This window comes from Rhinopithecus roxellana, chromosome 13 (genome assembly GCF_007565055.1).
Source record: "Rhinopithecus roxellana isolate Shanxi Qingling chromosome 13, ASM756505v1, whole genome shotgun sequence".
Lineage (NCBI taxonomy): Eukaryota > Metazoa > Chordata > Mammalia > Primates > Cercopithecidae > Rhinopithecus > Rhinopithecus roxellana.
The window spans coordinates 127,967,851-127,987,015 of NC_044561.1; positions in this window are offsets into that span (position 1 = coordinate 127,967,851).

Genomic DNA, 19,165 nt, shown 5'->3' on the forward strand with positions numbered 1-19,165 from the left:
GCCTCCCGGGTTCACACCATTCTCCTGCCTCAGCCTCCTGAGTAACGGGAACTACAGGCGCCCGCCACCACACCTGGATAATTTTTTGTATTTTTAGTAGAGATGGGGTTTCACCGTGTTAGCCAGGATCGTCTCGATCTCTTGAACTTGTGATCCACCTGCCTTGGCCTCCCAAAGTGCTGAAATTACAGGCGTGAGCCACCGTGCCCGGCCTCAGATTTCTTTTTATAGTTCTGTTTGCCTATAGTTTTCAAGTTGTCCCTGACTGGCAAAATCATTGAGAAATTGTTGGAAATGCAAATTACTAGGTTTGCCCTAGACATGCTCCGTCAGGAACTCGGCAAGTGGGGCCCAGCAATCAAGCCCTCCAGTGTACACTGGTCTCTACTGGGCAGATTCCACTCAAGGAATACCGAGTGGGCATCACCGAGCCTGTTGAAACTGTGTGTGGCTATGCCAAGCCCTTCACACGCAGAATCATCGTTTTCCATCTTTAGACACTGCTGTGCTCTTTTCCATGTTTTGTTATGCAAAACATTTACATAGTTTCAAAGTCAAAATTAGAAAACCAGGTATATTCAGAGAGGTCTAGCTTTTCATGCTTTCACCCTGTTCTTTTGCAACCTTTTTTTTTTTTTTTTTTTTTTTTTTTTTTTGAGACGGAGCCTTGGTCTGTTGCCTAGGCTGGAGTGCAGTGGCGCGATCTCGGCTCACTGCAAACTCCACCTCCCGGGTTCGCGCCATTCTCCTGCCTCAGCCTCCGGAGTAGCTCGTACCACAGGCGGCCGCCACCATGCCCGGCTAATTTTTTGTATTTTTACTAGAGACGGGGTTTCACTGTGTTCGCCAGAATGGTCTCTGTCTCTTGACCTCATGATCCGCCCGCCTCGGCCTCCCAGGGTGCTGGGATTACAGGCGTGAGCCACCGCACCCAGCCTAAAGTAACCATTTTTTAAAATTATTTATTTTTTTTTTCTGAGAACGAGTCTTGCTCTGTAGCCCAGGCTGGAGTGCAGTGGCACGATCTGGGCTTACTGCAACTTCCCCCTCCCGGGCTCAAGCAATTCTCCCGCTTCAGCCTCCCGAGTAGCTGGGATTATAGGCACATGCCACCAAGCCTGGCTAGGTTTTGTATTTTTAGTAGAGACAGGGTTTCACCATATTGGTCAGGCTGGTCTTGAACTCCTGAGCTTAGGTGATCCACCTGCCTCAGCCTCCCAAAGTGCTAGGATTACAGGCGTGAGCCACTGTGCCCAGCCTAAAAATTAGTTTTTATCTTTCCATTATTTCTTTTTGAAAATACAGGCATCTTTGCAGGTCTATTTATATCTCCCTTTTTTTTTTTTTTTTTTTTTTTTTTTTTTGAGATGGAGTCTCGCTCTGTCGCCCGGGCTGGAGTGCAGTGGCCGGATCTCAGCTCACTGCAAGCTCCGCCTCCCAGGTTCACACCATTCTCCTGCCTCAGCCTCCCGAGTAGCTGGGACTACAGGCGCCCGCCACCTCGCCCGGCTAGTTTTTTGTATTTTTTAGTAGAGACGGGGTTTCGCCGTGTTAGCCAGGATGGTCTCGATCTCCTGACCTCGTGATCCGCCCGTCTCGGCCTCCCAAAGTGCTGGGATTACAGGCTTGAGCCACCGCGCTCGGCCTATATCTCCCTTTCTTATATAAAAAAGAGTTTACAGTCCACACTAGCACAGGCTGATTTTAGCACTGTGTCATTGTTTTCCTGGAGAATGAAACAGCAAACACAGAGTCAGGAAAAGTCAAATGCTGAAAAAATTTTGTTTTAAAAAAGAACACGGTTTTCTGCTGAGCATCAAATGACTCGAAGAAATCTACTTTGGAGAGGTTGAAGTTGGTGGTCTTTTCTCTATCTGCTTTTATTTCTCAGTACATCCGTATTGAGCTTTCACTAAGTAGCAGGCACTCAAGGCTAGTACTGGTTGGGTGCCAGGGACATGTGTCTCATGAACCAGGTAGCGTTTCCTACCCTCCTGGGGCTGTCTTTGTGGGGTTGCTGGGGGTGGAAGATATATTGAAAACTAGGTCATCATGGCTGGGCATGGTGGCTCATGCTTGTAATCCCAGCATTTTAGAGACCCAGGCGGGTGGCTCACTTGAGGTCAGGAGTTCCAAACCAGCCTGGCCAACATGGCAAAACCCTGTCTCTACTAAAACTACAAAAATTAGTCGGGTGTTGTGGTGGGCGCCTGTAATCCCAGCTACTTGGGAGGCTGAGACATAAGAATTGCTTGAACCTGGTGGGTGGAGGTTGCAGAGTGACACTGCACTCCAGCCTGGGTGACATAGCAAGACTCTCAAAAAAAAAAAAAAGAAAAGAAAAGAAAAGAAAAGAAAAGTGGGAGGGGAGGGGATGGGGAGGGGAGGGGAGTTCAACAGACCAGTTAGGGCCCTGCTATAGTGGCCGGGGAGGAAATCAGCAGGAGACTAAGAATAATTAGGAGAAGCCACAAGAGCTGGGTGGTCAGGACAGGTCCTAACAGGTCCTAGAGGATGAAAGGATGTGGCCATGTAATTAATGCCTTAGTAAAGGATCTTTCCGGGCGCGGTGACTCACGCCTGTAATCCCAGCACTTTGGGAGCCTGAGGCGGGCGGATCACGAGGTCAGGAGATCGAGACCATCCTGGCTAACACGGTGAAACCCCGTCTCTACTAAAAATACAAAAAACTAGCCGGGCGAGGTGGCCGGCGCCTGTAGTCCCAGCTACTCGGGAGGCTGAGGCAGGAGAATGGCGTGAACCTGGGAAGCGGAGCTTGCAGTGAGCCGAGATCGCACCACTGCACTCCAGCCTGGGCGACAGAGCAAGACTCCATCTCAAAAAAGAAAAAAAGAAATCTTTTTGTTTGTTTTTCCTTTCATTATTTGTTTTTTGTTGTTGTTGTTTGTTTTTGACATGGAGTCCCGCTCTGTTGCCCAGGCTGGAGTACAGTGTTGCTATCTCGGCTCACTGCAGCCTCCACTTCCCGGGTTCAAGCAATTGTCCTTTTTTTTTTTTTTTTTTTTGAGACAGTGTCTCACTCTGTCACCTAGGCTGGGGAGGTCATGGCTCACTGCAGCCTTGACCTCCTGGGCTCAAGTGATCCTCCTGCCTCGGCCTCCCAAAGTGCTGAGATTACAGGTGCGAGCCACTGCGCCCAGCCTAGGGCACCCTTTAAGAAAGCACAGGAGGCCGGGCGAGGTGGCTCAAGCCTGTAATCCCAGCACTTTGGGAGGCCGAGACGGGTGGATCACGAGGTCAGGAGATCGAGACCATCCTGGCTAACACCGTGAAACCCCGTCTCTACTAAAAAATACAAAAAACTAGCCGGGCGACGTGGCGGGCGCCTGTAGTCCCAGCTACTCCGGAGGCTGAGGCAGGAGAATGGTGTGAACCTGGGAGGCGGAGCTTGCAGTGAGCTGAGATCTGGCCACTGCACTCCAGCCTGGGTGATAGCGAGACTCCGTCTCAAAAAAAAAAAAAAAAAAAAAAAAAAGAAAGCACAGGGCTTGACTCAGGTCAGAAAGAGCTGAATGGATTTGAAGACCTGAATGGAGACCAGCGTGGCTACAGAGCAGAGGTCTTAACCTTGGTATTATTAACATTTTGGGACCAGATAATTCTTTGTGTTGGGTGCAGGGAGCTGTCCTGGGCATCACAAGATGTTTAGCCACATCTCTGGCCTCTACCCAGTAGATGCCAGTAGCAGCCCCTCCCCAGTGGTGACAACTAAAAATGTCATCAGGCAACCCAATGTCCTTGGGTGTGCAAAATGTCCCTGCTGAAGGACTGACCTGGATAAGTTTGGAGAAATTTGGAGAATGCCACATTAAAGCTCGGTAGGGATTTGGGCTTTTTGTTTTGTTTTTTGGGGGGTTGGTTTAAGTACAGTGGCAGCCTTTGAATGTATCTGGGCAGACGGTGGGATCAGATTTCTGTTTTAGGATTACTCTGGATACCGTAGGGAAATCTGGAGGGCCAGAGTGGAGCTAAATATCCTAATTCCTTAGTACTTAATTACTGGAGATAAACAGAAACCAGAAAAATCATGGATATTGCTTTTGTGCATTCAAGCCATTTTTTTCTACAGAGTTTCTCCTATAACTTAAATTCAAAATTGGTGGGGTGTGGTGGCTCACGCCTGTAATCCCAGCACTTGGGGAGGCTGAGGGCGGATCACTTGAGGTCAGGAGATCAAGACTAGCCTGGTGAACATGGTGAAACCCTGTCTCTACTAAAAATACAAAAAATTAGCTGGGCGTGGTGGCGGACGCCTATAATCCCAGCTACTCAGGAGGCTGAGGCGGGAGAATTGTTTGAACCCAGGAGGCGGAGGTTGTAGTGAGATCGTGCCATTGCACTCCAGCCTGGGCGACAGAGCAACTCCTTCTTAAAAAGAGAAAAAAAAAAAAAATTCAAAATTTTAGCATGAATAGGCTGACGTTTAAGCTTGGGGTTAGGCAAGTGTTGAAAGGCTGGGCTAGGTATGGTGGTTCATGCCTATAATCCCAGCATTTTGGGAGGAGACTAAAGTGGGAGGATTGCTTGAGGCTAGGAATTTGAGACCAGCCTGGGCAACATAACGAGTCCCTGTCCCTATGAAAAATAAAAAAATTAGCTGAGTGCAATGATGCTTGCCTCTAGTCCCAGCTACTCAGGAGGCTGAGGCAGGAGGATTACTTGAGCCCAGGAGTTTGAGGCTGTAAGTGAGCCGCAAACTCACTAGTGCCACTACGCTGCAAGACCCTGTCTCAAAAAAAAAAAAGGTCAATATTAAGAGAACCCGAATAGGCACAAGCCTAACGTTTGGTTGCAAAATGTCAGTACATGGGAGGGCTGAACTCTGACTGCTTGTCGTACAGGTGGGGAACCCGAGGTCCCTAGAAGGCCACACGTGTTCTCGAAGCCAGACAACATCACGGGGTGTTGCGGGAAAAGGGGTTGGATTTTTTGCTACCCCTTCCATTAAACTAAGCTCTGCTTCTGAGGGTGAGAGAGAATATGCAGAAGTTCAGGTTCATTTTAATTTTATTGTTTATTTACTTGAGATAAATTCTGGCTCTTTGCCCAGGCTGGAGTGCAGTGGCACAATCTCGACTCACTGCAACTTCCACCTCCTGGCTCAAGCTACCCTCCTACCTCAACCTCTCTCATAGCTGGGACTACAGGCATGCGCCACCATGCCCAGCTAATTGTATGTTTTTGTAGAGATGGGATTTTGCCACGTTGCCCAGGCTGGTCTCAAAACTCTGGAGCTCAAGGGTTTTTTGTTTGTTTGTTTGTTTTGTTTTTTTAATTTTAAAAGTAAGTGTTTATTCACTGTTTAAGGATCCAAAGAAGGTAATATAAAGAGGTCAAATCCAGAAATGTTCTGTTATACTTAAAGTGATGTGATCTGCAGCCATTTATCCAGGCAAGGAGAGTCATATCAATGTTTTCTTCATATTTTTATTACACTTCTGAATATTTGTATAAATGAGTAAATGTCTGAACTACATTCCAAGCCATATCTTAAATATTTCAAATACTGATGAAACCTGGTTGTGGCCAGGCGCAGTGGCTAATGCCTGTAATCCCAGCACTTTGGGAGGTCGAGCGGGGCGGATCATGAGGTCAGGAGATGGAGACCATCCTGGCTAACACGGTGAAATCCTGTCTCTACTGAAAATACAAAAACTTAGCCAGGTGTGGTGGTGGGCACCTGTAGTCCCAGCTACTCGGGAGGGTGAGGCAGGAAAATGGTGTGAATCCGGGAGGCAGAGCTTGCAGTGAGCCGAGATTGTGCCACTGCACTCCAGCCTGGGCGACAGAGTGAGACTCCGTCTCAAAACAAACAAACAAACAAACAAACAAACAAAGAAACAAGCAAACAAAACCTGGTTGTGATGAGCAAAAATAAAAATATTCTATATATACATACCCCCACATATTCTTAAGATATTAAACAGTACCATGTTCCCCTACCTAACCATATTTCAAAACGTTCCTGTCAATGTTATTGAATCTGCCTGCCTCAGGCTCCCAAAGTGCTGGGATCCCAGGTGTGAGCAATGCACCCGGCCCAGGTTCATTTTTAGACTTTTGTGGACCTGAGCCTCCCATTCATCCCTGAGAACTTGGTGGCCTGTGTGACCCGGTTGACAGCTGTGTACCATCTTGGTGACCAATGTTAATACAAGAGTTTTATGTCCTTTCAGTGAGATCTCGTTTTCTGATGCAAATATCTGGACATATTTATATGACAAAAGATTTCTGGTCTGTGAGTTTATATTTAGACATATCAAAAAAGAAAATAATCACATATTTTTCTACACTTATTTACAATAGTGAAATCTTATAGTCACTTTTGCACACACAAAAAACATGAAACTCTTAAACTTTTTTTTTTTTTTTGAAATGGAGTTTCACTCTTGTCACCCAGGCTGGAGTGCAGTGGCACAATCTCGGTTCACTGCAACCTCTGCCTCCCGGATTCAAGCGATTCTCCTGTCTCAGCCTCCCAGGAAGCTGGATTACAGGCGTCTGCCACCATGCCTGGCTAATTTTTGTATTTTTAGTAGAGACAGGGTTTCACCGTGTTGGTCAGGCTGGTCTCAAACTTCTGACCTCAGGTGATCTGCCCACCTCAACCTCCCAAAGTGCTAGGATTACAGGCATGAGCCACCGCACCCGGCTCCCCCTAAAGTATTTTTTTAATACAGTGTCTTGTTTTGTTGCGCAGGCTGGAGTGCAATGGTGGCATCTTGGCTCACTGCAACCTCTGCTTTCCCTGTTCAAGTGATTCTCCTGCCTCAGCCTCCCGAGTAGCTGGGATTACAGGCGCCAGTCACCACACGTGGCTAATTTTTTTTTTTTTTTTTTTTTGTATTTTCAGTGAGACAGGGTTTCACTATGTTGGCCAGGCTGGTCTCAAACTTCTGACCTCAGGTGATCTGCCCACCTCAACCTCCCAAAGTGCTGGGATTACAGGCGTGAGCCACTGCACCCAGCCAAAACTCCTAAACTTCTGTGGCCTGAATTTTGCTCATGTTCTAGACTAGACCCATTAGGATTACCTAGAGAATATCCAAGCCGTGTCACTCCCCTTCCTCCCTAGGTTCTGGTGTGGTGGCTCTGGAGTAGTTGAGATGAGGAATCTGTGTGTCTCACAAGCGCACTAGGTGATTCTCATGTCTCTGGAGCGTGAGGAGCTACTCACCGACACTTCGTAGCATTCTATTTGCAACTCCAAGGACTTAACATGGCTTCAATGGTACCTGTAAGCTCATCATCATGGTCATTGAGATGGTGCCTTAACTGGGGCTGGACCCTGTGTAAAGTGCCTCCCATGTGTCTGGGTTTGTCAATGGACGAATTGCCGTCCTCAGGACCCTCAGTCTTTGCAGAGATTTTAGGAACAGATGGTCCTTCTCCTTCTGCACCTCTCAAGGTGTCAGGGCCCCAGGTTCCAAACCCTGCATTGCTTCCTGAAGGGTGTCGTCCTACCTCAGGACTATTTCAGGTACCCCTGCCCTGGAAGCCCAGGTGTGTTGTGCACAGCTGCCTACTTCCTGCTTCCACCTGGGCCGCTGGCGGGCGTTAGAACTCAATGTGCACCACATTGAAGGTAGCCCACCCCTTACTCTCTGCCCTGATGCCCACCATAGCTATTGGGTTGGTGCAAAAGTAATTCCAGTGGGCCGGGTGTGGTGGCCCATGCCTGCAATCCCAGCATTTTGGGAGGCCGAGGCGGGCAGATCACTTGAGGTCAGGAGTTCAAGATCAGTCTGGCCAACATGGCAAAACCCCATCTCTACTAAAAATACAAAAATTAGCTAGGAGTGGTGGTGCAAGCCTGTAATCCCAGCTACTCCAGAGGCTGAGCCAGGAGAATTGCTTGAACCTGGGAGGAAGAGGGTGTAGTGAGCCAAGATCGCACCACGGCACTCCAGCCTGGCAACAGAGCAAGACTCCATCTCAATAAATAATAACAAAACAAAACAAAACAGTAATTGTGGATTTTGCCATCGCTTTTGCACCACCAACTTGATACATTCCCATGCTGTCGAATGGCTTGAAAAACCTGACAATCAGCCTCAACTCTCTCATTTCTCCAATCTAAGAGCAAATCTTTGCTCCTATTTCTTCAAAGTATGTCTGGGGGTGAAGTCTCATCACCTCCATTGCTATTGTCCCAGACCAAGCCACTGTCTTTTCACTTGGAGGATAGCAGTCACTCCTCAGGTTCTCTGCTTCCTCGTTTAACCTCGTCTCCTTCATTCAGCTCTCCATGTGTCTGCCAGCACTGTTATTTAATTTAATTTAATTTAATTTAATTTAATTTAATTTTATTTTATTTTTTTGAGATGGAGTCTCGCTCTATCGCCCAGGCTGGAGTGCAGTGGCGCGATCTCGGCTCACTGCAAGCTCCGCCTCCCGGGTTGATGCCATTCTCCTGCCTCAGCCTCCCGACCAGGACTACAGGTGCCTGCCACCACACCCCGCTAATTTTTTTTTTTTTTTTTTTTGAGAGGGAGTCTCGCTCTATCGCCCAGGCTGGAGTGCAGTGGCCGGATCTCAGCTCACTGCAAGCTCCGCTTCCCGGGTTTACGCCATTCTCCTGCCTCAGCCTCCCGAGTAGCTGGGACTACAGGCGCCCGCCACCTCGCCCGGCTAGTTTTTTGTATTTTTTAGTAGAGACGGGGTTTCACCATGTTCGCCAGGATGGTCTCGATCTCCTGACCTCGTGATCCGCCCGTCTTGGCCTCCCAAAGTGCTGGGATTACAGGCGTGAGCCACTGCGCCCGGCCAAATTTTTTGTATTTTTAGTAGAGACGGGGTTTCACCATGGTATCCAGGATGGTCTCGATCTCCTGACCTCGTGATCCCCCCGCCTCGACCTCCCAAAGTGCTGGGATTACAGGCGTGAGCCACCGCGCCCGGCTTTATTTTTGTTTTGAATCAGTCTCTTTCTGTCGCCCAGGCTGGAGTGCTGTGGTGCAATCTCGGTTCACTGCAACCTCTGCCTCCCAGGTTCAAGTGATTCTCATGCCTAAGCCTCCTGGGCAGCTGAGATTGCAAGTGCCCACCATGATACCCAGCTAATTTTTGTATTTTTATTAGAGATGGGGTTTCACCATGTTGGTGAGGCTGGTCTCGAACTGCTGACCTCAAGTGATTTGCCCACCCCTGCCTCCCAAAGTGCTGGGATTACAGGCATGAGCCACCGTGCCCAGGCTTATTTTTTATATTTTAAATTTGTAAACATTAAAAAATTTTTTTTGTAGAGACAGGGTCTCACTATGTTGTCCAGGCTGGTCTTGAACTACTGGCCACCTTGGCTTTTCAAAGTGATGGGATTACAGGTATGAGCAACTACACCCAGCCAGAGTTATCATTTAAAATATAATTTTGGGCCAGTCACGGTGGCTCAATTCTGTAATCCCAGCCCTTAGGGAGGCCGAGGTGGGCGGATCACCTGAGGTCAGGAGTTCAAGACCAGCCTCACCAACATGGTGAAACACCGTCTCTTCTAAAAATAAAAAAAAATTAGCTGTGCGTGGTGGCACGCGCCTGTAGTCCCAGCTACTCGGGAAGCTGAGGCAGGAGAATCTTTTCAACCTGGGAAGCAGAGGTTGCAGTGAGCTGAGATCGTGCCACTGCACTCCAGTCTGGGAGGCTGCGGTGAGCTGAGATCGTGCCACTGCAGTCCAACCTGGGCGACAGTGAGACTCCATCTCAAAAAAAAAAAAAAAAATAATAATAATAATAATTTTGCCCTGACTTGCTGTTGTTGCTCAACGGCTTTCTATCACATGCAGAATACAACTAGAAATTCTCACTATGGCTTCTTCTATAAAGTCTGCGTGGCCCAGCCTCTGGATTTTCCTATTCCTCTTCTCCCATTTATTACTTCTGCCACAGGAGACTTGAATTTCTTTTTTTCTTTTTTCTTTTCTTTTTTTTTTTTTTTTGAGACAGAGTCTTGCTCTGTCGCCCAGGCTGGAGTGCAGCGGCCCTGTCTTGGCTCACTGCAACCTCTGCCTCCTGGGTTCAAGTGATTCTCTTGCCTCAGCCTCCTGAGTAGCTGGAACTACAAGTACATGCCACCATGCCCAGCTAATTTTTGTATTTTCAGTAGAGATGGGGTTTCACCATGTTGGCCAGGCTGGTCTTGAACTCCTGACCTAGTGATCTGCCTGCCTTGGCCTCTCAAAGTGCTGGGATTACAGGCGTGAGCCACCATGCCTGGTCAGAGCCTTGAATTTCCTTTTTTTTGAGATGGAGTCTGTCTGTGTCACCCAGGCTGGAGTGCAGTGATGCCATCTTGGCTCACTGGAACCTCCACCTACCAGGTTCAAGCGATTCTCCTGCCTTAGCCTCCTGAGTAGCTGGGATTACAGGCACCCGCCACCAGGCCCGGCTAATTTTTGAATTTTTAGTACAGACGGGGTTTCACCATGTTGGCCAGGATGGTCTCAAATGCCTAACCTTAGGTGACCTTAGGTGACCTTAGCCTGCCTCGGCCTCCCAAAGTGCTGGGATTACAGGCGTGAGCCACTGCACCTGGCCTGGAGACTTGAATTTCTTTCTGGAACCTTCTAGATGTCTTTCTTCCTCAGCAGCAATGCCCTTGCTGTTTCAGTGCCCTGTCACTTGGGTAAACTTTGGATAATCGCCTTCCTCCCTGACTTCAAGTGCTCATGTGCTGTCTGCTCCAAAGCCTTTCTAGACCTCTCCTCTCTATCCCCACATCTAACATTATTTTCCTTTTCTTTCTTTCTTTCTTTTTTTTTTTTTGAGATAGAGCCTTGCTCTGTTGCCCAGTCTGGAGTGCAATGGCACAATCTTGGCTCACAGCAACCTCTTTCCTGGGTTCAAGTGATTCTTGTGCCTTTCAGCCTCCCAAGTAGCTCTGGTTACAGGCACATGCCACCATGCCTGGCTAATTTTTGCTAATTTTTGTACTTTTAGAGATAGTGTTTCACCATTTTGGCCAGGCTGTTTTCCAACTCCTGACCTCAAGTGATCCACCCACCTCGGCCTCCCAAAGTGTTGGGCTTACACATGTGAGCCACCGGGCCAGCCTGACATTTTTCTTCACAGCACTCAGCAGTCCCTAACATTATAGTACACATTTTGTTTTGTTCCTGTTTTTTTGAGATGGAATTTCATTCTCGTTGCCTTGGCTATGGTGCAGTGTGGGGCAATCTCGGCTCACTGCAACCTCCGCCTCCCAGGTTCAAATGATTCTCCTGCCTCAGCCTCCCGAGTAGCTGGGATTACAGGTGCCTGCCACCACGCCTGGCTAATTTTTGTATTTTTTAGTAGAGACAGGGTTTCACCATGTTGGCCAGGCTGGTCTCGAACTCTTGTCTTCAGGTGATCCACCCACCTCAGCCTTCCAGAGTGATGGGATTACAGGCATGAGCCACCATACCTGGCCTAGTACACATTTTTTTGCATGTGCTGGTCTCTCCAACACAAAGGTGAGCTTCCTGAGGTCAGAACTTTATTTTACCGTGTATCACCTGGGCCTACCTTAGTGCCTGGCGCACAGGAGTTGCTCAGTGAACATTTGGGTAGGATGGGTGGATGGATTAAGAAGGGTATATGGTTCACTCTAGGCCATTAATGACAGAGAGGTATCTCCTGGAATTATCTCAGAATAATTTTACATCGAGATTATTTAGCGAATTACTTCAGATAAACATTCCCACCCATTTGTGGCAATACATTTAGTGCACACGACACTTTTAGTTTATTATTCCCTATATATTACACCTAGTCAAAGGGGTTTTCGTTTTATTTTTTATTTTATGTATTTATTGTTTGAGACGGAGTTTCACTCTTGTTGCCCAGGCTGGAGTGCAATGGCACAATCTTGGCTCACCGCAACCTCCGCCTCCTGGGTTCAAGTGATTCTCCTGCCTCAGCCTCCCTAGTAGCTGGGATTACAGGCACGTGCCACCACGCCTGGCTAATTTTGTATTTTTAGTAGAGACAGGGTTTCTCCATGTTGGCCAGGCTGGTCTGGAACTCTTGTCCTCAGGTGATCCACCCACCTCGGCCTCCCAAAGTACGGGGATTACAGACGTGAGCCAACGCGCCTGGCCCTCAAAGGAGTTTTAGAGAAAGAATGATGGTTGGGTGTGGCGAGTATTTTAGAAGAATAAAAGGTGGATGGGATCAAGAGAGCTGAAGTATTTGAATGGGTTTTGTTTTTGTTTTTGATGGGAGTGAGTGATGGTGGAGGAAGTACAGGAGGCTGGAGGGCAGAGTATCATAATCAGATCATCAAAGATTACAGATCCCTTGGGAAAGCACATTATCTGCATTCGAGAAATTGAGACATTCAGCAGTCACAGAAAAGACATTCTTTGGTCCATGCCAATCCATTAACATTCATTGTAGGAAAAGTTAACATAAAATGACCATTCTCCAGATTTTTGGTTTCGGAATCCCTTACACTCTTAAAAAGCTTTCAGGATCCTCAAAAGTTTTTATTTATATAGGTTATAGCTATTGATATTTACCTTATTAGATAAGGAAAACAAATAATTTACAAATTCAAGAACAGCAATAATCCCACTACATGTTAATATAAAGAAAATCTGGCTGGGCTCGGTGGCTCACTTCTGTAATTCCAGCTCTTTGGGAGGCCGAGGTGGGCAGATCATCTGAGGTCGGGACACCAGCCTGGCCAACATGGTGAAACCCCGTCTCTACTAAAAATCCAAAAATTAGCCAGGTGTGGGGTACTCACCTGTAATCCCAGCACTTTGGCAGGCCGAGGAGGGTGGGTCGCTTGAGCCCAGGAGTTTTAGACCAGCCTGGGGAACATGGAGAGACCTCATCTGTACAAAAAATACAAAAATTAGCCGGCCATGGTGGTTCATGCCTGTAGTCCCAGCACTTTGGAAGGCCGAGATGGGGAGGATTGCTTGAGGCCAGGAGCTCAAGACCAGCCTAGGCAACAGAGTGAGACCTCTGTCTGTACGTAAAATAAAATAACAAAATCATCTGGGCCTGGTGGTGCAAACCTGTAGTCCCAGCTACTCAGGAGGCTGAGGTGGGAGGATCACTTGAGCCCAGGAGGTGGAGGCTGCAGTGAGCTATGATTGTACCACTGCACTACATGCAGTCTGGGCAGCAGAGCAAGACCATCTCAATGGAAAAAATAATAATAACTTTTGGTTTGTTTGTTTTGAGACAGAGTCTCACTCTGTCTCCCAGACTGGAGTACAGTGGTATGATCATGGTTTGACCTGGGTTTAAGGGATTCTCCCACCTCTGCCTCTCCAGTAGTTGGAACTACAGGTACATGCCACCATACCTGGCTAATCTTTTTTTTTTTTTTTTTTGAGACAGAATTCACTCTGTCACCCAGGCTGGACTGCAGTGGTATGATCTCGGCTGATTGCAGTCTTTGCCTCCTCGGTTCAAATGATCCTCCCACCTCAGCCTCCTGAGTAGCTGGTATTACAGGTACATGCCACCACACCCAACTAATTTATATATTTTTAGTAGAGACAGGGTTTTGCCATGTTGGCTAGGCTGGTCTCAAATTCCTCACCTCAAATGATCTGCTGCCTCGGCCTCCCAAAGTGCTGGGATTACAGCTGTGAGCCACTGCACCCGGCCTAATTTTTGTGTTTTGTTTTTTTTTTTTTGTAGAGATGGGGTCTTGCTACGTTACCCAAGCTGGGTGAGTTTTGCAAAATGGTTATTTGTGTGAATTTAGCTAAAGCGGTAATGAGGATTTGGTTGCATTGGAAACCAAACCAGTCTCTAGTTATGAAGAATGCAATGAGCACAACACACTTCCACCAAATCGTAGGGGAGAAGTGCGTTCTTGAAGACCATCAATAATTGAACACCTGAATTATTCAAGGCTATTTTTCTCAATGGAACTAACTGACCAATGATGGGGCATTTTACTTAGTGCTATAAAGTGTTACCTCCAGGTGGAATGGGTGTTAACAAGTTCGCCAGTCCTTGTTCTACCAGCTTTGAAATTCAACTTTGATAGTTGGAGCAACTTTTCAAAGATGGAACATTTGTGTTATTTCAAATGCTGCAGAAAATATGATACTCTATTAGTAATGCTTTAATAAACTTTACATTTTTTATAATTCAAAGTTCCTTGAGCTATGTTCATTACCTAGTGTAGTCCTTGTGCTTAGTGATTGTAACAGCAGAGCAAAATGACACCACTGTTATCTGGATATTTATTTCCAGTGACGCCAAAAGCCCAGGGTTTTTTTTTTTTTTTCTTTTCTTTTCTCTTCCTTTCCTTTCTTTTCTCCTTCCTCCCTCCCTCCCTCCCTCCCTCCCTCCCTCCCTTCCTTCCTTCCTTCCTTCCTTCCTTCCCTCCCTCCCTCCCTCCCCGCCCCTCCTTCCTTGCTTCCTTTTTTTTTTTTTTTTTTTGAGACGGAGTCTCGCTCTGTCGCCCAGGCTGGAGTACAGTGGCCGGATCTCAGCTCACTGCAAGCTCCGCCTCCCGGGTTCACGCCATTCTCCTGCCTCAGCCTCCCGGGTAGCTGGGACTACAGGCGCCCGCCAGGTCGCCTGGCTAGTTTTTTGTATTTTTAGTAGAGACGGGGTTTCACCATGTTAGCCAGGATGGTCTTGATCTCCTGACCTCGTGATCCGCCCGTCTCGGCCTCCCAAAGTGCTGGGATTACAGGCTTGAGCCACCGCGCCCGGCCTCCTTTTTTGTTTTTGACAGAGTCTTGCTCTCCTGTCACCCAGCCTGGAGTGCAGTGGAGTGATCTCGGCTCACTGCAACCTCTGCCTCCTGGAGTTCGATTCTCCTGCCTCAGCCTCCTGAGTAGCTGGTATTATAGACATACACCACCATGCCGGGCTACTTTTTGTATTTTTAGTAGAGACAGGGTTTTATCATCTTGGCCAGGCTGGTCTCCAACTCCTGACCTTAAGTGATCTGCCTGCCTCAGCCTCCCAAAGTGCTGAGATTACAGGTGTGAGCCACCACACCTGGCCCCAAAAGCCCAATTTAATTAAAAGAAGAAGAAGAAAAAAGGAACCCTCACTGCCATTGTGTTCTCCACTTTGCCCCAGGTGCTGGGCTCTGACAGCCCCAGGGGCAGGGCTTGTATTGTAAGGCAAGAAAGCCCAGGGGAAAGTAAATTACCCTGGGAAGGAGGAGTCAAGTCCTAAGAGACAGGATTTGGTCCTGGAGGGAAAAGGGAGAAAGCCAGTCCTGAAGGAAGGGAAGGAGTTGCTCAGGCTCCAGGCAGGGTGCGGTTGAGCCTGGAGCCGTTCCCCTCTCCTCCTGGTTCTCTCACCGCTTCCTCCTGCCTTCTTGTCTCCCTAACTTCTCTTCCCTCTATCGCTCATTTGCAAATGGATCTATCAAGAACTTGTGGGCCAGACGCAGTGGCTCACATCTGTAATCCCAGCACTTTCGGAGGCCGAGGCAGGCGGATCACCTGAGGTCGGGAGTTCGAGATCAGCCTGACCAACATGGAGAAACCCTGTCTCTACTAAAAATACAAAATTAGCTGGGGATGGTGGCGCATGCCTGTAGTCCCAGATACTCGTTTGGCTGAGGCAGGAGAATCACTCGAACCTGGGAGGCAGAGGTTGTGATGAGCTGAGATTGTGCCATTGCATTCCAGGCTGGGCAACAAGAGAGAAACTTCGTCTCAAAAACAGAACAAAACAAAACAAAACAAAAAAACAAAAAACGGCCGGGCGCGGTGGCTCAAGCCTGTAATCCCAGCACTTTGGGAGGCCGAGACGGGCGAATCACGAGGTCAGGAGATCGAGACCATCCTGGCTAACACGGTGAAACCCCGTCTCTACTAAAAATACAAAAACTAGCTGGGCGAGTTGGCGGGCGCCTGTAGTCCCAGCTACTCCGGAGGCTGAGGCAGGAGAATGGCGTGAACCCGGGAGGTGGAGCTTGCAGTGAGCTGAGATCTGGCCACTGCACTCCAGTCCGGGCGACAGAGCGAGACTCCGCCTCAAAAAAAAAAAAAAAAAAAAAAAAAACACAAACAAAAAAACACACTTCTGGAAATGGACTGGGCTTAGTGTGGCTTGTGGGACTTAAAGATGACTAGCAAAGAAAATTGATCCAACTCATCATTTGCCTCAAATGGGAATGAAACTCAGGATGACAGAGATCACAAGGCTTCTGGAACTTCCATTCAGATGCAACTTTATTTGTTTTGTTTTTTGTTTTGTTTCGAGACAGAGTCTCACTTTGTCTCCCAGGCTGGAGTGCAGTGGCGCAATCTCAGCTCACTGCAACCTCTGCCTCCCAAGTTCAATTGATTCTCGTGCCTCAGCCTACCGAGTAGCTAGGACTACAGGTGTGTGCCACCACACCTGGCTAATTTTTGTATTTTTAGTAGAGGTGGGGTTTCGCCATGATGGCCAGGCCAGTCTCAAACTCCTGGCCTCAAGTGAGCCTCCCGCCTTGACCTCCCAAATGCTGGGATTACGGGCGTGAGCAGCTGTGCCCAGCGCAGATGCAACTTTAATGCCACAAATACCTCCTTGGGTGTGCCATGTGATGTCAATTATTCTGGTTACAGATTTTGTTAAGTACAGAAATAATGGTAGTACATGAACAATCATACTGATAGTTCGGTACTTTAAAATAGCACAGGCTGGGCGCGGTGGTTCTTGCCTGTAAACCCAGCACTTTGGGAAGCCAACGTTGGAGGATCACTTGAGCCCAGGAATTCAAGAACGGCTTGGGCACCATAGTGAGACCTCATGTCTGCAAAACAAACAAACAAAGTAAAAAATAGCAAAGGTGCAAAAGCCTGCCAAGAATGGAATGGATGAGTAAATTGTGGCATCTCCTTGCAGTGGTCAGTACACAGTGACAAGAACAGATGATCTACAATCATAAAGTAACATGGAGAAACTTTGCAAACATAATGAGGAGCAAAAGATGCCAGACACAAAAGAGTGTGTTCCATATGACTCCACTCATGCAAACGACCAAAATGAGCAGCACTAGCCTATGCTGCTGGAAGTCAGGATGGTGTGTGCTATGCGGGTGGTGGTGGGCAAACAAAAGTGGGTACAGACTCGCTTGGGATTCTAGACCTTTTGTTTCATGGTCTGGGTGCTGGTCTATGTGAAAATAAATTGAAGTTTACACTTATGATTTGGGCGCTGTGTGTGTGTGTGTGTGTGTTTATACATATATATGTATATATATACTTCAATTTTTTTGTTTGTTTTACAGAGAGGGTCTCACTCTGTCACTGGGATGCTGGGGTGCAGTGGTGTGATCATAGCTCACTGCAGCCTCCAACTCCTGAGCTCAAGTGATCCTCCTGCCTCAGCCTCCTGAGTAGCTTAGACTACAGGCATGCACCACCATGCCTAATTTTTAAAAATCTTTTAAAAACTTTTTTTTTTGGTAAAGATGATCTGTTGACCAGGCTGGTCTTGAACTTCTAGCCTCAAACAATCCTCCTGCCTCAGCCTCCCACAGTACTGGGATTACAGGCATGAGCTGCCATACCTGGCTGTATTACACTTCAATTTAAAAAAGGAACAAGTAGCAGAATGAAGTATGAACAAATTGAGGTTATGACTCACAATACGCCTCCTTTTTTTTTTTTTTTTTTTTTTGAAACAGTATTACTCTGTCACTCAGGCTGGAGTACAGTGGCATGATCTCAGCTCATTGCAACCTCTGCCGCCCCCCCTGCTGCCCAGGTTCAAGTGAGTCTCTGGCCTCAGCCTCTCAAGAAGCCGTGACTATAGGCATGCATCACCAGGCCCGGCTAATTTTTGTAATTTTTAGTAGAAATGGCGTTTTGCCATGTTGACCAGGTGGTCTTGAACTCCTGACATCAGATGATTTGCCCACCTCGGCCTCCCTAAGTGCTTAGATTACAGGCGTGAGCCACCACACCCAGCCCAATTTTTATTTTATTTTATTTTAGAGACGGAATTTTTCTCTTGTCACCTAGGCTGGAGTGCAATGGCACGATCTCAGCTCATTGCAACCTCCGTCTCCTGGTTTCAAGTGATTCTCCCACCTCAGCCTCTCAAGTAGCTGGGACTACAAGCATGTGCCACCATGCTCGGCTAGTTTTTGTAATTTTTAGTAGAAATGAGGTTTCACCATGTTGGCCAGGTGGTCTTGAACCCCTGACCTCAGGTGATCTGCCCACCTTGGCCTCCCAAAGTGCTGAGATTACAGACGTGAGCCACCATACCCGGCCCAATTTTTAGCTTTTGCTCTAAGTGTGATGGGGAGTTATGGGGAGGTTTAACAGAGGATTTAAGTGACTGGACTTAGCACAGCTGTGTTTTCCATCACAGTGTCTGACCTGGGGGCCATTTCATCATTGATGTTAATTCCAAATTAGGCTGAATATTTATGCAGTAGAGACACTGATGGGGTTGACCGGAGCTGCTCCTCCCACCTCGTTGAACTTGATTGCCATTTCTGGAACGCTTCATCTGTCAGTGCCCCTGACCCCCAGGAGGAGGGTTGGGAGGGCTTCCTGGAAGAAGAACTGTCTAATCACAGGCTTGCACAAGGATCTGGGAGGGTTTGCACCTGCTGTTTCCTCTGAACTTCCCTTTTGGGAGGAGGTTAAAGGCAACAAGGCATGTTCCGGGGATCATCAGGAGGGGGATGCCGTTGAGTAGGGAGTTTTCTGCCAGAATAGGGTATGAAGAGGCTGAAGAGGTGGTGGTGAGCTGGTTAAGGAAGTTTGGGCGTTATCTTGTGGTCAATAAAAAGACACTGAAGAGGCCAGGCATGATGACTCATGCCTGTAACCTTAGCACTTTGTGGGGCTGAAGTGGGAGGATTGCTTGAGCCCACGAGTTTGAGACCAGCCTAAGCAACATAGTGAGACCCTGTCTCTACAAAAAATACCAAAAAAGTTAGCCAGGGGTGGTGGCATGTGCCTGCAGTCCCAGATACTCTGGAGGCTGAGGCAGGAGGATCGCTTGAGCCCGGGAGGCAAAGGCTGCAGTGAGTCATGATAGTGCCACCACACTCCAGCTTGGACGACAGAGTGAGACACTGTCTGAAAAAAAAAAAAAAAAAAGACAGTGAAGAGTGCAAAGTCGCAGAATGACAAGATCTACAATTTCATTGACTGGAATTGGACATGCAATATTTAAAATCAAATGCAAGACAAACTTTTGGTTGAACTTTTATTGGTTTGTC